Source organism: Haliotis asinina, chromosome 2 (assembly GCF_037392515.1).
Source record: "Haliotis asinina isolate JCU_RB_2024 chromosome 2, JCU_Hal_asi_v2, whole genome shotgun sequence".
NCBI lineage: Eukaryota > Metazoa > Mollusca > Gastropoda > Lepetellida > Haliotidae > Haliotis > Haliotis asinina.
Genome location: NC_090281.1, coordinates 91,182,206 through 91,203,263, shown reverse-complemented (window position 1 = coordinate 91,203,263; position 21,058 = coordinate 91,182,206). Strand labels below are relative to the sequence as shown.

Here is a 21,058-nt window from a genome sequence, read left to right as displayed (position 1 = left end):
GAGGAGTCACCATGGTTACTCAATGTGGCTACTTCAGTGCAGTGCCTCCACAACAGACTCACATGAAGAAAATATTTAGACAATGTTTAAAAGTTGAATTCAAGATGTCCTTGTTACATTAATCATGCTAATGTTCAGGTAAATCTTCAAATGAAGGAATGGATGACAACAAACATGGACCCAAGAAGACAAGTCGTTAAGAGAAAAGTGAGAAAGTACACCATGTATTTTGTTGTTTCATAAGTTGACTGATGTAGTGAATGAGTGAGTCGAGTTTTATTCCACACTCAGCAATATTCCAGCTATATGGCGCCGGTCAGCAATTAATCAAGTCTGGACCAGACAGTCCAGCGATCAACAGCATAAGCATTGATCTGCGCAACTGGGAACCAATGACGTGTCAACCAAGGCAGTAAGCCTGATCACCCAATCCCGTTAGTCACCTGTCATAACAAGCATAGCCATCTTTTAAGGCAAGCAATGGGTATCTAAAGGCCTATTCTACCCCAGACCTTCACGGGTCTTGATTGATGCAAGTTGTTAGATACTGAATGGTGGGAAATTTCTTTAAAGGGTAAAGAATGGTCGGCTATCAGAAGACTAATTTGACTCTATTTTAAGGTAGAGGATTATAGGCTTCTTTGAAGGATTATGGGTAAATAGTAAGTATTTGTAGAGCATCGAGAGGTTAGTCTGAAGATGTGGAATGGGAGAGGCTTTGTTTACTGCTTGTGGGTAGCGCAAGGTCTTGGTTTGAACAACCAACATCAAATATTTCTGACAAATGAAAGTTTAGTTCCTTAAAGGTACCAGAAAATACATTTCATGTGGATGGTACATGTGGAGTTCATTTGTACACTACATGGATGGTACCTGAGCATATAACTGGTACACTGGTTGATCACAGCTAGTCAGACAACGGGACATATTCAGATGAGGTTTTTATCAATGTGTTCAAGGTGTTTATGACCTGACAGTTTTATGCTAACTGTGATGGAGGAGAGCTGGCTGCCCACTAATCTGGTTTGTCTTTTATTGATCATAATGATGACAAATGTGATCTGCACGAACCACTGACACCTATGTCAATCAGTTTTATGAAGAAATTGTCCGTTATCATTATATTAAGCAGAGTTTTTTTACAAGTTGCTTTGTTTTTAGATACTTAAAACAATAAAATTCATTTACATGTTAAATTATAGCCATACCTTCCATTGGTTTGTGTAACAAGATGGATGCAGCAAAGGAATGATACATATTAGTTTAGTTTGATTGTGAAGTAATCTAATTTATTTGCAAAAATTATGTTTTAAACAAACTGTATAACTGGGTTACTTTCAAAATAAATAATTTTATCATGATTGATGCTTTTGGGGTGTAGGAGGAAAATATAGGGCACCAGAAAGTTCAATTGGGATAAGGTCAATCCAGGAACTTAGTTTTGAAAAAAAAAACAAAGTGGGAAAATATTTCATTCATCTATTATTATATATTTAACATTTCCAGTTTAAAGCCACACACATTGCAGATTGTCTGAGGAGCTTGAGACAATTTTCAGAAATATCCTGGATGTTTTGTGAGTTAAGGAGTGATAGACAAACATATGGAATTTACTTAAGAGGACAAAACAAACAGGGGCACAGGCAGACATGAGGAACGTGAAGTGGAGAATACGTTATCCCAAATTCGAATACGAACACCTGCCACAAGCAGTATTCTTTATAGAACAATCACGTAACCCAGGCCCGAGGTGTGAAGAGCCTCCTGACTTCCTGTGTTCCTATTATACACTATGTTGGTTTTACATCCCATTTCCGCTCAACCCTGTTAATGAATATAGACAGAAGATTTTAACTTAAGGATGGGGCAGATTGTGGAATTACGGCAATTATCGTGTATTTATGGAACGCATGGTCAGGCAAAATAGAATTTGATTTAACATTCATATGCTTGTAGCGACCTAGTGTCAATGTGTGTCTATGTATGCATGCATGCTCTCATCCTACTTGTGTTTTTGCTAATTAAGACTAAAATTGCAGTTGACCATGGATCCCCAACTCTGATACAGTATATTTTGGTATAAACAAACAGATGGGACTTTACATTGGGCTAGGCAGTATACTGTTCAGGGACTGTGGGACAAATGAACTGCAGGCCAGTCAATCTTTATTTTAATGTCTTTTTGTGAACCATGACCAGGGAACAAACTACCTACCAGCACCTTCTGTTGAGTGGGCAGAAGTCCAGAGGCAAACAAACCAGAGGCATTTTCAGAATGTATAGATATCTTTCAAAGTATTTTATTGAAAGGTTAATAATTTTAAGATAGTATTAATTCTTTAACGTATTATCATTTGGAATTGGAAGCTATATATGATGAGTTATTTTCAATTTAGTTATTGTTTCTGTTATTGACTTTTTCACTCTGTTTTTTCATCGCTCATATTCAGTAGATAAATTTACAAAGTAGAGAAGACACATGGGTTCTTTTCATTCTCCATTACTTGGTAAGTTTTCAATTTATCCAAGATGGCTGGACATCTGTAAGATGAGTCACTTCAGGTTTTCTTCCCTCTTACACAGCAGTTGTATGTGAAGCTGACACAGAGTGGCATGAATATATTGATAAACTTTCCTCCTTCTGCATGTTGTTTCCTGTTTCTGAAATGACCCTGTTTAGGAGCTCCTTATCCTAAAATATGCCTAAACTGGTTTCTCATGTTTAGCTAGCCTTGTAGATAGCCATTCCAGTGTTGCATGTATTTTGTGCTGCTTTGAGTTTCACTAAGTCATTATTGGTATTAGAATTCATACTTGTCATGGTTAGTGTGAATTACTGTTCTTAAAAAAAATGAAAGTTGCGACCAACTAGATCCTGTGATCAGACTCGCTCAGTCATGTAAGTCAGTGTTTATCCATTATCAGGTCTCTCACTAAGTTATCTATAGACCACTGTCACAGTCTTTATACCTTCCTGAACAGCGTTTAAACAGAAAATTTAGAAATAGAACCCTGAAAAATGACTTTCTTGTCGGTAATATTTTGGCATTGGCTAAAAAAACACAAAGGTTTGTGAAACATGTCTTTTTGCAGTAGCTCAATAGATGTCTTCAGGTGATTCAAAAGGACTTATTATTTCACAGGTTATGTTCCGGGATATGGTCATCTGCTGAGATATCGCCAGACAAGGGGAAGGAAGTGATTTCCTCACTTCTCAATTTACAGTCTCTTAAAGATCACATTACAAGCCTTTACAAAAGTGTGGGACAGTGCAAACAAGCTCAACAGGGGAAGGGTTGATAAATGATTATTATCACTACCGGGTGACCCCCCTCAGTAAAGAGAGCCGATGGATCTCACTTGAACTGTTTTCATAAAGGAACTTACACTAATGTCCCTCAATAGATTTGAGTGCTCTATCTAAAGGACGGTGATATCTGAGACTAGTGTATGTCAATTTGTCTTAAGGGGGACAACAACAAAAATAATTAAGTTTGGACCAGAGCATCCAGTGACCAATAATAGCATGCACATTGATCTATGCAACTGGGATGACGTGTCAGCAAGTTCACGAGTCTGATCACCCGATCTGGTTACTTGCCAACTGAGGTATAATCGTGCATTAATCAATTATGGTACAATGTGCAAGATCAAATAACAGCATGTTTCACTGTTCAATTTTTTTTTCATAAAATGTGTTCATTTCAGAGACTTGTTGTTCGTCTAAGTGTGGGACTGCATCTTTCTTTCTTTTTTTTTTTCTTTTTTTTTTTTTTATCATTTCCATGATCTTCTTGATCTCATTCACCACAACAGCTCTAGACCAGGAAGTGCTCTCCATGGCTTTAGTTGCCAACTCATTTTCTGGAAGACACTTCAACCAAAGGCCACAGAGACTAAATACAGAAGACGGGTCTGTTCTGCTACTTTTTATGAATCAAGAATAGTTATGATTCAACAAGTTACCAACGTAACATTAATTGACATGATTTTAGTAACCTGTTTACAGCAGCATTCCATACTTGTTTGTTGTACTGACTGCCTTCAACAAAACAAGAAGCTCGGGATGTAAAATGAAAAGGTGAAAACAGATATTTCTTGACGATATAAGATGTTGATACAATCATCACAATAGGTAGCTGAATTGCAATTCTTGTATCCTGTTTTTATATGGCATGTTTCCATGGGTGGGTAGGAAATTAAGACACCTCCACATAGAGTGTGTCAGGGAATCACAGCTGTTCTCCACTAACCGGGTGACAAGGAATTAAAGGAGGCCTACCCAGACTGGGTGACAGGAATTAAATATACAGATAGGTGACATGGATCTAAAGGACTGGCATTTCAATAGAATACAGAGAAGGGAGAAATGAAGAAAGTATTCTGTACTACCAAAACTAAGAAGTACAATATAGAAGAAAGTAAATAAATTAAATGATTTTAGTACCACACAATCACACATGGTCATGGAAAAAGAGTATCTGCAGATTGCCAACATATACTAGCAACCAGCCCACCCTGCAAGCAAATTGATGAATCGGGACAAGTACATCGAAACACATGCTCATGCCCTCATGTCTGTAAGTTGCTTTATGAGTGCTAAAATCTTGAATCAGTCATGAATCCCCCTTTCACTTGACCTCAGTTTTATTGCAAAGGATAAAATCTTTGAACAAACAGGGCAACAGCTAGAGCAAGAGAGAGTATGTCTATTTTTCTGCTATAATTGATCTCTGCCAATGACCTTGGCACACATTGCGATGTTGATTTACTAGGTCAGCGAGTCATGTTTATGTGATCAGGTGGATAACATGGAATGTTATTCAAAATGAAGCTATTGATATCTGCTCAATTAACAGAATTTCTGATAATTGCATAACATTCTAAGTGTTGCATTTTGTGAAATCTCTGTATGGCTATACATCAATAAGATCAAGGGAATTTGTAATTGAACATTTATTACTTGTTGGACAAGAGCATGTTGACATTTTGAAGCTATCAATCAAGTGACCTTGACATTTGAAGAGTTGTTGGGTTACTCCTGGATAATAGACTCATTCATTGTTAAATAGCTTGGTCGGATACATTCAGTCTGGAGTCACAGTTCAACAGAAATGTGATAGGGTTAAGGTCCCATTTGTTATGAAATTGAATTGAAAGGTTGTACTGTTCCTAAAATAGTTTAATTTTTAACAGTTTGCTGTTTACAATACTGGGTATCTGCTTATTGTAGCAGTGATGTGGTGCAGCAGTGTTGAAATGGATATCACAATACTTTACATTGATATCAAGTATTGATGATTGGTATTATAGTCACTCATGTACTCATGTTTCCTGTTTTTAGGACATCGTTTTAGAAGCTACCTGAATAACAACTCAGTTTGAGCAGGTCACCCTGCGCTCAGCATTCTTGGTTTAAGGTATCACAAACTCAATAATTTTTATAGCAATATGTTGATTCATTAGTCATCTCATTAGTTTAAGACCATCAATATATTCTAGTATGTCAGTTATATTGGAACTATTCTATATATTCTAGAACAAAAATCATGACGCTCTTTTTGAGAATTAACACACACCTCATTTTGGTATTGCCAAAGATATCTGTATGAATGTTTGGTAAAACAATGATAGAACTGTGACAGGGAAGTGAAAGTGTTGTGGCTGGGTTTCCATACATGTAAATAGGTTTTGAAGTCCGATATGCCGGAGTGTAAAGCATATTGATAACTTTCTCATAGACTAACAGCTTGTCCCTGAAATGAAGATTTTGTACTGTTACTGAAAAGGTTCATATGGAAAGAAACTAAACTGAAATGAAAAGGAGATCTGAGGCTTTCTTCTAGACTTGCCACATATTCTAGACTTGCTTGTTCTTTCTTCATTATATTTGCTGTAGGGTCTGTACGAGTGACTAACTTTTTCAGTGAACAGATGTTATTTATCATTACTAGGTTTTGAGATGACTCATGTTCATTATGTTGATACTGTATGACAAACCACATAATTGTTATATTTATGATTTACCTAGTATGTAGGAAAACCATGTCTTCTAGTCACAAATGGAATGTTAGCATTAATTTCAGTGAGTTTGGGCCTCAATGGGTTTGCATTGTATACAATCACATGTGGCTGAAGTACTGATGTAGGAACTGTATTATGTTCCCTTTTCCGCCCAGGTCTTTCCTCAGTGCTGAATGAGTGAGTTTTGGTTTTACCCTGCTTCTCGCAAATTTCCAGCAATATCTAGGCTGTGGTGACTCCAGAAATGGGCTTCACACATTGTGCCCATGAGGGAAGTTAAAGCCAGGTCTGCTGCGTGATGAGAGATCGCTTTACCCTCTAGGCTACCAGAAGTACTAAAACCCAAAGTGAATCAAGTCTAGTTTTCTTCAGAATCTGCCATCTTTCTTGTGCTCCTTTTCAATGTTAAAGGAATTATTTGTTTGAGTCAAAGTTTTATATATTAGAGACTAAGTGTGTGTGTATACTGTGTATAAGTCCCCCTGTGGAATCACGTATGATGTGGAGGTTACAGCATAGCTCTCTGTATAGTAGTCTGCAGCCAGTACAATAAGCTATCACTGAGTCGGCAACTAGCCGAGTTGTGGTATCATTTACAATATACTGAATAGCTGCAACAATGTGATGATCATGATAGACAATATAATAACAGTAACTGAATTGCAACCATATTACAACATAGTATTAATAATAATACTGAAGTGTCGTTCGTAGTCCAGGACCCTTGAAAATTAACAGTATGAGTCCAACCGCTGCTCAAATACAGGACTCATGGTAAAACCGTGATATGTGGCATGTACGACCTTTATTGACAGGTATCTGAACTATGACCATGGATCATCCCTGCATCACATGAAGCAGCAGCTTCAGCTGCTCTTTATATATCCAGTAGTGTGCATTCAGTCTACATATTTGTTGTTTCTATGGATATATTCTCTATTCTTCCCAGATACATTCTCCAGAAGTTGATGGCATGTTTATGTGTTAAATGACATGACTGTATTCCTATCTGGCATCATTGACCTGTGACAGCTGTTTGCCTACAAGCTGAAAGAAAGAACTCACTAAGTTTCCATAACCTGGGCATTTGAACAAGTGGAAAACATAGCATGTTGTCATGCTGGCTTGAAAAACTGCCAGGGAATTTTAACATTTGAAATATTTGACAAACACATTTGGCTTCAATTTCATTTCTCTAAGAGTTTAAGTCCAGCTGACTGCTGCACATAGGTGCAATTATGCAATGATTGGTTAAATAAACACTGACTGGTGTGAGCTATTGAGCGTGAAAATATCCGGCCACACTTGAAGAAATAGTTTCATCAGTATTGGGCAATGTTTGATGTTTATACATCCTTGTACAAACGTATACATGATGTAAAGACACTACACAGTCTTCCGTTATAGGAAGTAGTTTGAATACTGACTAATGTATCCTAATGTGCTTGAGTATTTCATTTGTCAGCAAGGCACATTATGCATATAACAACACAAGTCTTAAATGGTCGTTTGAATTAATAGTAGAAGATTTAATTGCAATATGTTTCTATATCATACTAACAATGAAAACTATCTTTAGGACGTTTTGGAAGAGATTCAGTTTGTCTTGTAGAAACAGATCAGTGCGTGGTAAATATAATGCAGAATAATGCATTAACTGCGAACAGTTTTGAAAATCTTTTGCATATGTTTGTGGTGTTGTGAATGTGGGGCAGTACACCAACCTGGTGATATCAACGTATGCTCATCATTTCCATCTCACAAGTTTATGTCGTCTGCTCAATTCTGTTTCTGCTTCAACAGTTTCGGTGGATTGTTTTTGTAAAATAGTTATAACAATTTGATCATGCATGTTGACAAATGATTCAGAGTTGGAGTTGGTGTGAAACTCCTACAATAACTGGTGTACCTGTTTAGTAGGGGTGGTAGATGGCTCAGTTCAGTTGTCTACTTGGGTATTATTATTGATAAGCCTGAAATATCTCCTTCCAAACAAAGCATGTTTTAAGTTTAGCCTTCCCACCCTTCTGCAGGTACATCATCAGACTAATGAGCACCATGTTTCAAAATCTATTTAAACAGAAAAACAGAAACATCCCCCTCAACCAGATTTGCTCAGAGCAGGCTTAGTCATACCTTTGTTTGACAACCTACCCAGCGTCACATGCACAACAGGATGTTAGCACTGAGTTTTTTGTCACCCATATCAACGTTGTCCGATAATCGTAGTGCAGAGATGGCAACTGTGCCAGACTTCAAACCTGTCATTGACTGAGTTAAAGGGAGTCTCTGCTACAGTTTACTGCCCAGTTTCACTCTGATCTATATAAGCAGACTTTGTTATCTGCAGTAAGATAACCGATACCTTTTCATAGCTAAAAGTAGTAATGTTTATTTCAGCAAACAAAGTGCTATCTCAAAGCGTTTAATAAAACTTAATGAGTCTGTCCAATATGTTTCTGAGCCTAATCCTTCTTTAATTAGAGCAGGCTAGAGGCTCATTGGAAAGCTTCATTCAGAACTTGCAGGATCATATCAGCAGCCTTCAAACTCAATTTTTTTTCTCTCATTGAAACCCATACTACAGTTTCGCTAGAGACACGAATAACAAGGCCAAGATTGACACTGACATTTTGAATACGGCCTCCACAGATCCTTTAAGTTGCTCTACAGGGTTTGATGTATCTCCCTCACAGTGGGTCAGCAATACCTACAGGCCATGAAAGAATAATGTCCACGTTCCTGTCACCCTGTTTCAAGATCCTGGGGGACATTTAATGCCCACAACAATACCAGTCCTTGTTGATGGCCTTGGACTTGACCCCTTGTAATCACAGCAAAGTTATTTTAAGTGCCTGATCTTTAATCTCCTTCATACTTGCAGTACATTTACAGTACAGCATAATTTAGCGTTTTATATCATTGTCAGTGAATTACTCATTTACTTTGGAGGTTTGTAACTGAGTTATGACAATCCCACATTGCACGGGTCCTCTCACGCAATATCACCCAAGTCACAGAGACTGACAACTTATTTCTGGGTGGTTGTGTTAAAAGGCAAGCATCTTTTTATATTTTCGTATTACTTATCTGCAGGTTTTCATATGACTGATCTGCTTTTTTTTTGTCTGATCCAGGCCAAATTATTGAGAATGTCATGCTATGTCCTAGATTCTTAATCCTCTCAATGCTGCCGTCGAACCCATTCGACAGGAGTGCAGGATAGTGACATCTCCAAATAAAACTTGCAATAATTATTCAACGAGTCGGATTTACGTGTCATATGAATTATGTATGGAATGTACTAATTCTCACCTTTTTAAATACATAATGTTCAATACGTTTGTATACCTTAAAACGAAACGCCCGCTAAATAAAAATGAGATCGCCGAATTTCTCCGCACGCAGTCGAAAGTAACGGCCATTGTTGACTTCCAGCGCACCACCATCGTGTGGTACCCAGTCTAATATTTTCTTCATAATGAAATATTTTTTGATAGTTTAATCCATATTTTTTTGTTCCTTGACGAAGAGAAAGCCCATAAGTTTCCCATTTTCTAAAAATTACTAACTTTCGGCTCAAATAATTATAAACAAAACCAATCTCAATGTTACATCATCGATTGGACGAACAGGAACGATCATGGCAACGGCGGTAAACAAACAACTCCACATGCATCGTGATGCCGAAGGGAATGTGCCATCCTTTTGACATATCCAACTATTTTATCTGGAATTAATTACACGGTGTTAATAGGTAAATGTTATTGTCTCTGCACAGAAATTACCATATTTAGCGATTTTATTTTGATTTTGTTTGATAAACCTTCCAACATTCACAAAGTTGACAGCCGTAGGTGACCCGAAAGGGCGTGGCCAAACTCGCGGTCTCTCTAAGTTACAAGATACGAAGGTTGTTTGAAAAAACGCGTTCATACGCAGAATCTGAACACATATACATTGAAAGAAAACGACTCAATACCTATATAATGCAGATCATGAAACAATATCACAATATTTGTAATTGTACCCACCCTTGATGAACCGGAAGCACGTACACGGCATGGCACTCGTGGAAGTAAAATATGAACGAGTTTGAAAACGACCATTGATACATTTTCTAAACGGATTCAAATTCCCGTAAGATCCATACTATACACCAGAATTACCTTTCAGTCATCCTCAGTTATTTACTGTTAGTTGTGTTCAATAGCAGTTGTCATTTGTTGCTTGTGTTGTAGTATTTCTCCTCAAGTTAGCCGTCGATGTGTTGATCTTTAGTTTAGCAAATCCGAAGTCGATGATTTTCGCGGTCTATTTTTTTCGAAGAATGTTCTGACACGGGGAGACTTATAAATTGTCAGTGTGTCGTAACAATAACATTATAATGTTCTGTGTATATCGTCACAAGAAGTACAATTTTGATGATTGAAGATGTCATGAAAAAAATCATTTTTCCTTGAGCAGAAACGAACGAAACCAGAGCTAGTGTGAGAATGTAACGTACAGTAAATGTATTTCATAAAAATTAATTACTGCTTAGAAAACAACTGTCATCGTCTTAGAGAATCAGTATTTATTTTAGACATTAAAACAGCTAAACACCACATCTTTTGTTCACGAATTTGGAGCAAAATTGAAATTATTTTGTTACTCCAAACGGCAGAGCTTTCGGAGTTAATTCTACCTAGTATAATGCAGGTAATGTTTCAGATCAAATTGTTTGACGTGTGTGCATATTTGTGTAAAAAAATCATGTCATGTGGCTCAGTCCGTGGCTCCATAAAGCTTTTAGATATTGCACTAGTGCAATCTGAACTGCAAAATGTACCTCATGTTTATGGCCATACTTTTTAAAGTGTCTATGTTCTTATTTTACTGTTATAACAGACTGATGATCCAAACTCTTGGAGCAGTGATTACACTGACAGTGATTGAAAGACAGACTCATTTTTTTCTTGTGATGAAATTTCATGACGTAATATGAAATTATCATACCAGACCTAGAATAATTTTGTTGTAGTGATGTTTTGAATATGGAATATCAAAACTACAAGTGACAGATAATTAAGTGCTGAGCAGGAGGTGCAACCTGTGTTAGTCTGTGGCATCAAGGTAATCATGTGGTGGCACCAGGGACAAGTAGATTTCTTTTTTCCTAATACTGAGCTCTGCGGTGAGTGGTTTTTGTTGTCCAGTTTGGAACTATTCATTATGATTTCAATTTAGATTTTTTTCATTGCAATACTTATATGACAAAGACATATATATCAAATGCTTCCAGATCTTAAACCAAAGACCTTGGCATTTTGTTATTCAAAGAAGACTGTTCTTGATGTTTCTTGTTTTATGATGGTTTAGGCTATTGAACACTAAATAATTGGAGTATCACCATCAGACACTTCAGCAAACAGAAACAATCCTTGAAAGTTCAATAGACTCATTTGATATTGTGACATTGCTCCTAAACCCAGGAAAAGACAATAAGGTAGAGTAATATATATTTACAGAACATGAAGCCTGTTTACTTTCACCAGAGACAATATAACTTATTATATGTATATGGTTTCTTTTTTTTATCAAATGATAACATTTTCTGATAAATATACTGTTACTGCAACAACATAAATGACATTAGTCATGTGTGATTCAAAATAATTCAGTAAACAAAGTGGTACTGTTGAAAACAAAAATAGCTCATCACCCATTTGTATTTGATGTACATTTTGGCATGATATTATAAAGAAATAAAATACACAAAATAATATGTAACATCTATCCATATATTTTATGGCATACATGTAGTTGTATTTAAGAATTGTGTAAAATTGTCAGTTTTCAACATTACTGAAAGACATTAATTATAATTTGGTTATTTACACGTTGCTTATGCATTGACAGACTTTAAGTGTCTTTGCCCTTGTGTATTTTGGAGAGAAAAATAATTGTTATATTATTAATATCAATTAACATCTGAAAACATATGAAAAGATTTAAAGTTGTAACCAGTTATGAAACATAAAGCATTGACAAATCTATCATAATTATTCAACAAGAACGTTAATTTATTGCATAAAATTATGAATGTAATTCAACTTGTTCTGAAGTGAGACATATAATTTTTCCAATCATGTAATTTGAACGCAATATTTATCAAATCATCTCCGATGTTATGTGAAACTATAACTGAAAATATATTTTAGTTAATAAAACATGTATACTGCAGTTGCTACTACACTAAATCGTCACAAAAAGAAAAGCATGAATGTTATTTTGAAACACAAATGCCACGCCCATATCCGCGCACCTGTTGTTGAGAATGATGTTTGTAAACGTTTTTGTGTCGGACCATGTCAAAAAAAGAATGAGCTAGGATCAACATGCATCACAATTATATCTTTGCTGTCATTATATTCAGTGGACAATAGAGTAATGTGCCTAATATGAACAAACATTCAAATAAAGATACTGAAAAACTTGCATCGGCAGTGTTGATCGACTACTGTTTCCGGGTCACGGGAGCATACAAGGTCAAACTGGTTCGGCTATTTGCGAATTATATAGTAAAAAATACACCAAGAAAAATCTATGAGCTCTGATTAATCATTTTAGACAGTTATTTGTGCTAAAGTTGGGTTTGTTAGACGAAATATCTCCAACTTTTCTGTTAATATTCAATAACGAATGAATTTCCTCAGACAATCCCTGTCTGTGACATCACATCCGGTGACCTTTGCATTTACTAGAAAACAAGTTAGATTTCACGATCTTAATTTTCATATGTCTCTCGTCATACTAAACGGAAAATGATACATGGGACACTTGTAGAATGAGAAATGCTCCCTCTTTCGCCAGGTCTTACACAGAAGAGTTCTGTAATATTTCTTCTGACTAAAAAAGCTATATTTTATAAAGGAGTTGGACGAAGCGCGCCATGTTTGTTTTTCGTACGTGTAACACGATCTAACACCGTCTTTTTGCGGGTTTGTGCAAAACTTATTGAACCATAACACTTGAAATTTGCACTCATGAATGTTTATAAATCATGTATTTTATTCTGCTATTTTCATGACATGACACGTTTAAATAAACGTAATCGTGCCATTTCAGTGAGACCTGTCATGGCATCGAAAATATGATTTGTTTACGACGAACGTTTTCGATTATTTTTTTCAGAATTAATTTTTAATTGGTCGTCGCGCGGATATTTGCCGATACAAATATACGAAATTAAAGTCAGATACTTATGAAATATCAGTAGTAAGAATATTGAAATCGGTTTGCGATAATTGAACAATTTATACGGCTCCTAATATAAAATGCATCCGGCTGTCAATCGAGCAGTTCAGTTAAATTCAATAAAATTTACTTTATTTATGTTTGTCTTGTAATTAATATCTGTACGTTTGAAATTATCTGGATATTTTTTTATTATAATGTTTATTTTTCTATCTAGTATTAATGAGCTGAATATTTTTTCAGTTGTTCCTTATTTAGTGACACACCGACTGTTTGAAATCACCCACCCTCTTCTCAGCGCCTTATGCTGAAATTAATTCAGCAGGCTAAAGGTAAATAAGAGCAGTTTTAAACAGCAAACAAACAAATTCATGTGGCATGACCTATCATTGGGGACACATTAGCATGGATTGCTATATGTTAAACTATTTATAACAAAGTTAGCACTAAATAATCATTGAAGAAGATGTGATATAACCATCTCATACAGAATGAATGGGTTTGCTTAACTTTGTGATTGTTTTAGATTGTAACCTCGGATCCATACACCTATTGCACAAATTATTCTCAAAGGTCACCCTGCCCATACTCGATATCTCTGGGGTATACATTCTGATAAATCTCCGCTATACCCTGGATGCATCTATGGCTGTTTTATCATGCCCCTGTGCTGGCTCTCCGTTCTCACAGTAGCCAATCAGTTAAGCCACCATTACAACCATGCTTGCCAGCATCAACAAAGATTGTGGTTGCATCTGCAAAGGTTTGTTCGCGGTGCGACTCAGATCTTGGGAAATGATACAGACAAATTGACAGGTCTGAAACTTGTCCAAGAACTTGTACCTCTTTCAGAGTACCTCTGCATGATTTCTTTTGCCAAATTTAATTGTTAAGATAATTTAAGAAGCAAAAGTGAGTTGTGATTGGTATGCTTGACTTCCCATCATAGACACCTGATTGGATAAAAAGCCAGCTAAGGGAGGCAATATATTCATTAGGCCAAGCCCTAAATGCATCCAGGGTATAATGGAGATTTTTTGTCACCAGGAAAATACAGTGGTTATTATCCATCTTGTTTATGAGTGAGTGAGTGAGTTTAGTTTTACGCCGCACTCAGCAATATTCCAGCTATATGGCGGCAGTCTGTAAATAATCGAGTCTGGACCAGACAATCCAGTGATCAGCAACATGAGCATCGATCTGCGCAATTGGGAACCGATGACATGTGTCAACCAAGTCAGCGAGCCTGACCACCCGATCCCGTTAGTCGCCTCTTACGACAAGCTGAGTCGCCCTTTATGGCAAGCATGGGTTGCTGAAGGCCTATTCTACCCCGAGACCTTCATGGGTCATCTTGTTTATGATAATTTACAAAATAATTTTTTTATTCTTTTACCGACTGAAATTGAAATGTTATTTGCATATTTTCATATTAAGTACATTAATAATTGTATCATAGGTGACATCTCAAAGAAAATGTTTTCTTTACTTTTGGTTAAGTTGAAACATTTATTTAGCCTTTCTTGCATGTAAAATTTGCTTAAATTGTGTGGTTGAAAAATAAAAGAAAGAAAACATACCCTTTCAAATATGTTTTTTCAGCAAACCTTTTTTGTTTTTGTTAGGTATCATGATTGTCAAGATTCTGATTAATTGCACATTGGTAAATTGTGATGTGTTGTTTCAATATGGAATTCAAAGCAGTTGTTTAAACTTTCACTCCGGCCATGACAGTTGAAGTGTTCATACCAAACATATCATCATAATTAACTGAATTTATTGGTTTCTATTCAGTTTGCTATATTATAGTGTAGTTTTTAAATTATAAACTTAGATATTACTTTTTCCTCATGAAATTTGATCTGTTCCTCTCTCCAGGAAGAAAAGTTGTATGACCCTAATGGTTGTAGCCTAATGGTTGAAGTGTTCACTCATCACAACAAAGATCCAGCTTTGATTCCCCACATACATACAATTTGTGAAGGCCATTTCTGCTATTTCTTCCCTCTTCCTTTCTCCCCTTCTTAATAAGATAGAGCTGGTGGGGTAGCCTAGTGGTTAAAGTGTTCACTCATCACGCTGACGACTCAGGTTCCATTCCCCACATGGGTACAATGTACAAGTCCATTTTCTGGTGTCCCCCGCCGTGATATTGCAGGAATATTGCTAAAAGCGGCGTAAAACTAAACTCATGCACTCACTCACTCTTAATAAGATATTGCTGGAATATTGCTGAAAGCAGTATAAAACTAAGCTGACTAACTCACGAAAACCTGTATCTGTTAAACAGGGCAGAGTTGATAACCCTGATGTTGCACCTGACTGTATACTACACACAAGCTGTTGCCAGTATATGTGTGAGCCTGACACTTAGGTCTCTCAATACATATTGTTCATTTAAACTGTAAAGGTTCCCCAGTCAGATTGGGGGGTTCTTGACCTGGAGAAATCTAGAATTGCTTGTTTAAGGCTTTCACATTGCAGAGAAGGCTGAGTGGAAGGGAAAATAATGTTGTTTTGGACTGTGAGACTGGCTGATGTATGAATCACTTAGTGTAAGTACTGCCCCCACCTACTGCCATAACACTCTGTCAAGTGTAGTTGCATGTCATGGAAAGAGCTAATAATCAATACACAAGCAATGCTCAGCTTTTCAGCAATGAGTTCAGATCAGACATATGTCTAGGATTCCACCCCAAGGGCCACAGTTAGACACTTGGGGGAAAAAATTGCTTAATTCTAAATTGAGATGTTTGCAAATAACTTTGTCCCAATTTCTAGTTTATCTTAACACTCCTTTCAACACAAGAATTGAAACAACACATTGTGGAACAACATCAATCTGTGTTGATCAGCAACATAAAAGCCAGCTCAATACAGCTGTTATGTTTCATAATATGTTTTACACTAGTAGGGGATTTCAGTATCATATCAGCTGTGCATGCGGTACGTCAGTCTGTGAGTCTGTGGACACAAGTATTTGCAGTCTTAGTAGTGGGAGGACTTATAAAAAAGTCAGAATTGATCTTCAGTACATGTGCTTGTAAGAGGTGTTCAACAGGAGCGGGTGATCAGATTCTCTGACCAGGTTCCAGTTGTGTAGATCAATGCTCATACTGTTGATCTCTGCATTGACTGGTCCAGACTGGATTATCATCAAAAGGTGGAATACTATACGCACGCACTCACTCACTCACTCACTCACTCACTCACTCACTCACTCACTCACTCACTCACTCACTCACTCACTCACTCACTCACTCACTGTAGTGGCAGTGTCCAGATGTATGATACAGGTGTCAAAAAGTCAGTCCATATACATGGAAGAGGATTATCTTCTGCATCCCAGATTATAGTAGAGCAGAAATGTCTAGTTTACAGTACACAAAAAGTGAAAGTGTACTACGTGGTTAATTATGTACAGTTGTTTTTTAGGGCTGCTCGTGCTATCAACAACTAGTTTGGCTCTGACATAGACTCTTGTGTACTGCACCTTGCTGTGAATTTACTGGCATGTTGCTGTCACTCTTACTACACTAGATTGCACTCTGCTCTTCTCTACTCCCAGCCGCTCACCTACATAAGCTGCCTTGTGTGTCACTAATTATACAATTGCAGTATTGATCTAAGTTCTAACAACACTACAGCTGGTATATCATATTGTTTTGCTAATTTGCCACTTTCTACCTTCTAATTAACTGTCAAAACCGTCAGTACATGCTGAACATGGCCCTGTTCAAGCCAAATAATAATTAATAGTATCATAATAAATTGTTTCACTGTGCAAATGGGACTTTTTGATAAATAGATAAGTGCAGATGTACACTCACATATATTCAATGTTCTCTTGAAATGATTTGACTTTATTATGTCTGCATTCAAGGTATATTTTCTTTTCAGATGCCAGCAATTATTGTAATAAAATATTCAGTTTCCATTCAGCTTTTTGATTCTGAGTCAAGGCTATTTTAATTATGTCCAATTTGACATACATTTCTGGAATAGATCAACAGTTAACCTGTCACTGCCATGGTACCTGGGATTTAATGCTCACACATAGCTGTGTAGGTCTCTAGTAGATGTCCTTATATGGTGATTCTAAGAATGGGTAGAGTCTACACTTCCAAATCAGTACATTGTAGTACAAGTACTTCCTGAACCCAGTGGAATATGTGAGAAGTAACTTCAACATTTATAACTCAAGCGTTCATGACTTATAGTCCTTCTTACACAGTGACTCCACATCCAGTATCCCAAACGCCATGTTGGTATTTCCTTATAAGGAATGTTTACATCTACACGCTCCACACCGACAAAGTCTATAAATGGATGGTTACAACAAACCTAAATATGGTTCACACGCTTGTGCTGTTGTCCGACAAAGCCGATGTGAGGCTTAGTTAGAGCTTAACCTGCGCAAATCTTCCTGGCTTGACTCACTGTTCTGGGGACAAGACAGTTTGGGGAAGTTGCCTAGCATGCAGATTGACCATTGACCAGTGTACTCCATATCAGAATTACAGCAGGTGAAACCGGTGTGAAGCTTCGTTAACTGCATACCTGCACAGGTAGTTCAAGCATCTTGTTTCAGGGGATATTGTGCATGAGATAAAAAAGGTCACACTTGACTGACTGGACATAACTCTGGACCTTGTAAAGCTGTTCTCCCACTGGCTGCTTGTAAGTTTACTCTGTCTTTGCATTGTTTCAAAGTATTTACTTGTTTTGCATTTAGGTGGATGCTTACATTGGTATTGCAGTGTTGTTAATAACTTAACAATATGTCTGTTAATAATTTGCATTATTGTAATGTTCAAATAATGCATTAGGAGAACACTTTTCATAAGCATTATGATTTTGATTACACAGTTTATGTACGCATGCTTTACTCTTTACAGTTGATGGAAAGGCTGCTTTAAAACAGTTTTAATGTTATTTGCTAGGTGCCTATTTTTAGCCTTTTGTTAAATTAATTTAACAAAGCTTATTTGCATAAGAATATTGCAGCATCTCCATCCACTTACACAATAGATTTAAAAATATTGCTGTTTTTAAATTTAAACATTTGCAAAAAATATTATTTGTTTGCATACATTTTAGACACTGAAGCACTGTATTAATTTTTTTTTTTTTATTGTGTGTTAGTATTAGGCAGTAATGTCTTGGATTTCCTGCCGTCAAGGCTGTGTAAATAGTCATTTGACATTTGGTTGATAGAAAAAGCCGATATAGCCTTATACACACATCTGTGTATAACTGCAATATAGCATGGCTCATGCACAGCTCATTGTCACAAGGTATTGATTGGCTGTTTGTGTTGGGTAATAAGTGCGATGTAGTTCGGGTAAATATGTGCATTGGACTAGAACGTGTGAATGAATTATTTCTTTTGCAAGTTTGAATTTGTAAGATGTGAGTTTTCATGGGCATTTAAGACTGATAAGAAATTTTGTATGTAATTTATATGTGTAAATTCTGTGTCTAAATTTGACCATTGTTTTGTGGTCGGTGTGGATAAAAATTGTTATTGGGGTCAGTTTTGTGTGATGTGAAAGTTGATGCAAAATAATTTTATTAAGCCTAACACCCTGAACATGCATTTTCAATTCCCAGATGATAGATTCTTGTGTTATTATACTGACAGTATATTACTGGACTCTGTTTGAGGTGCCTGAAGTTGGGTTTGTTGGACTTGCCAGAAACAATGTGTGGTATCACCTGTTGTGATATTGCTAGAATGTTGATAAGAGAGGCATAGAGGATACTAAAGGACCTTCCATGTAATACCATTTTTACTAAATGAGTTCATGGTTTGGTATCAAACGAGGGAAAGCTTCCAACACAATTTCATAGAAAATGCAGCTACTGTGTGAGGACTCACAGTTATCCTCTAGACAAACAAACAAGGTCCAGTACCACTGCAACAGCAGCATTAGCATTGTGATGTCATAACTCTGAACCCTTATGACGTCATACATCTAGCGGTATTACACTAGTGTAATATTTCCATAAAATTATTATACTGCAGGATCTCTATTGGTGAGTAATAACTAAAACCATACTCACTCACCAATGTGTTCGAGGGGCCTGAAGTTGGACCTACCAGAAATGATCACAGGTTTGAATACTAGTTTCTAAGTTCATAAGTGCTGTACCTGTACTTTTGGATTTAGTCAAAACAGTAAACGTTAAAGGTCACATGCAACCCAAAAATCAAACATAATTAAAACACAATTATCACTTATTCATGACATCTAATATACATTGCTGCTTGTTAAAAAACACATAAACAAAATTATAAGCGTACAATCGCGATTCAAAAGTGCAATATTTTGTACTTGGGCTTACTTCCCTCGAAACGAAGCCCTCGGGATTCCGAACCCAGTCATAACGGATGGCTGTGCACTCAAGGGTAACGACGGATTCCGATTGGCTGTTTCATTTGCTGATACGCTGAGGGCTCATTGTGTGTACAGAAAGATGATCTGTTTGATGGGCCTTTTGTAAGTAATTGTAGTCACAAGAAAGTAAGATTCTTTATGGATAACAACTTCTTTTATTGTACTTGATGCATCGTTTCAACATGGATTCATATACCGTTGTCAAACAAAATCATTTACACTAGAATAAGTTGTTATCCCTAGAGAATGTATATAGAGATGTTGGGTTTTGTAAATACACGTTCTCTGAATTTGATTTCGATCAAATCAAAAATCATCTCGGTAGAGATGGTGAACTACTACATGACTGGAAAGTGTCATTCGTCCAAGTACAAAGCAGAACTTGAAAGAGTTTGCACCAGTTTCCGTCAAATCCAGTCATCCGAAAAAATGAATGTAGTTTGTTTGCAACCCACAGACATAAAAACTTGTCATGTGTACAAGTATCACACCTGCCTAATTACATAATGTGGCAGAGACTGGACTCGGGGTCACGAGTCATAAATCAGTTTATTTTGTTTATGGTGTATAGCCTTATAGGTGTCTTTAGCAGACAGGCAGGCAGACATACAGGTGTCAACAAACCAGACACTGAGCTTTCTCTGTGACAGAGGCTGCTTTCGACAATCAAACAAGGTTGTTTATGTAACGAGTAGATTATTTACTTGTTTGTATACACAACCATGATTAGACTACTGCTCACGACCTCAGCATGCATACTCTTTCAAGCTCCGCAAACCTATTCACTGCGCATGCGTTTTGGGCGCAGCGCAGCACAATTGTTGAAACCAGTTTTTCCTCCAATGCTGGGGGGAATTTAGTGAATCGTTTGAACTCCGATTTCGCGGGCTTTTTTTTCATTGCGTTTTTTCCAACTTTATAAACTGAATTGGCACTTTTCATGATTTGTTTCGGTAAGTGCATACCTAAAGGTATCAGAATCTGCAAAGTTGTGTTTTACGTTGCATGTGACCTTTAAAGACCTGCATCCCATCTGCCCTTCCTTCCACACGAAACATTCGAAGGAGCAATGTACATGAAGTACAGTTTGAAGTGGAATTAAATCCAACTTCTTTTCTTTATCTGGCCTCTGACTTTAGTTGCAGAAGGGATGGTGGGGTAGCCTAATGGTTAAAGCGTTCACAAGTTCAGGTTTGATTCCACACATGGGTACAAAGTGTGAAGCCCATTTCTGGTTTCCACTGCTGGAATATTGCCAAAAAGCAGTGAAAAACTCACTCACTGTAGTTGCTACAAGATGATGCCTGGATGGCACACTGATGCAGTGTTAGATTTTGGGTGAAATTTTGAGTGGGTCCAAATTGATGAAAATAATGTTTCTGGACCACCCAACC

General features: G+C 36.9%; 1 protein-coding gene across 5 annotated transcripts in view; it reads left to right on the top strand.

Annotated features, from left to right (window-relative positions):
* The window catches only part of LOC137274586 (thymosin beta-like), a 62,433-nt gene that overhangs the window by 10,990 nt on the left and 30,385 nt on the right, over positions 1-21,058 (top strand). The window contains exon 1 of one of the 5 annotated variants that reach the window (XM_067807857.1): positions 17,555-17,943. The exons of 3 other annotated variants lie outside the window; for them this stretch is intronic. The gene's annotated coding sequence lies outside the window, so the exon portion shown is untranslated. Of the gene's footprint in view, positions 1-17,554; positions 17,944-21,058 lie in introns of those variants that run through there. One more of the 5 variants, XM_067807853.1, reaches the window with a different exon arrangement.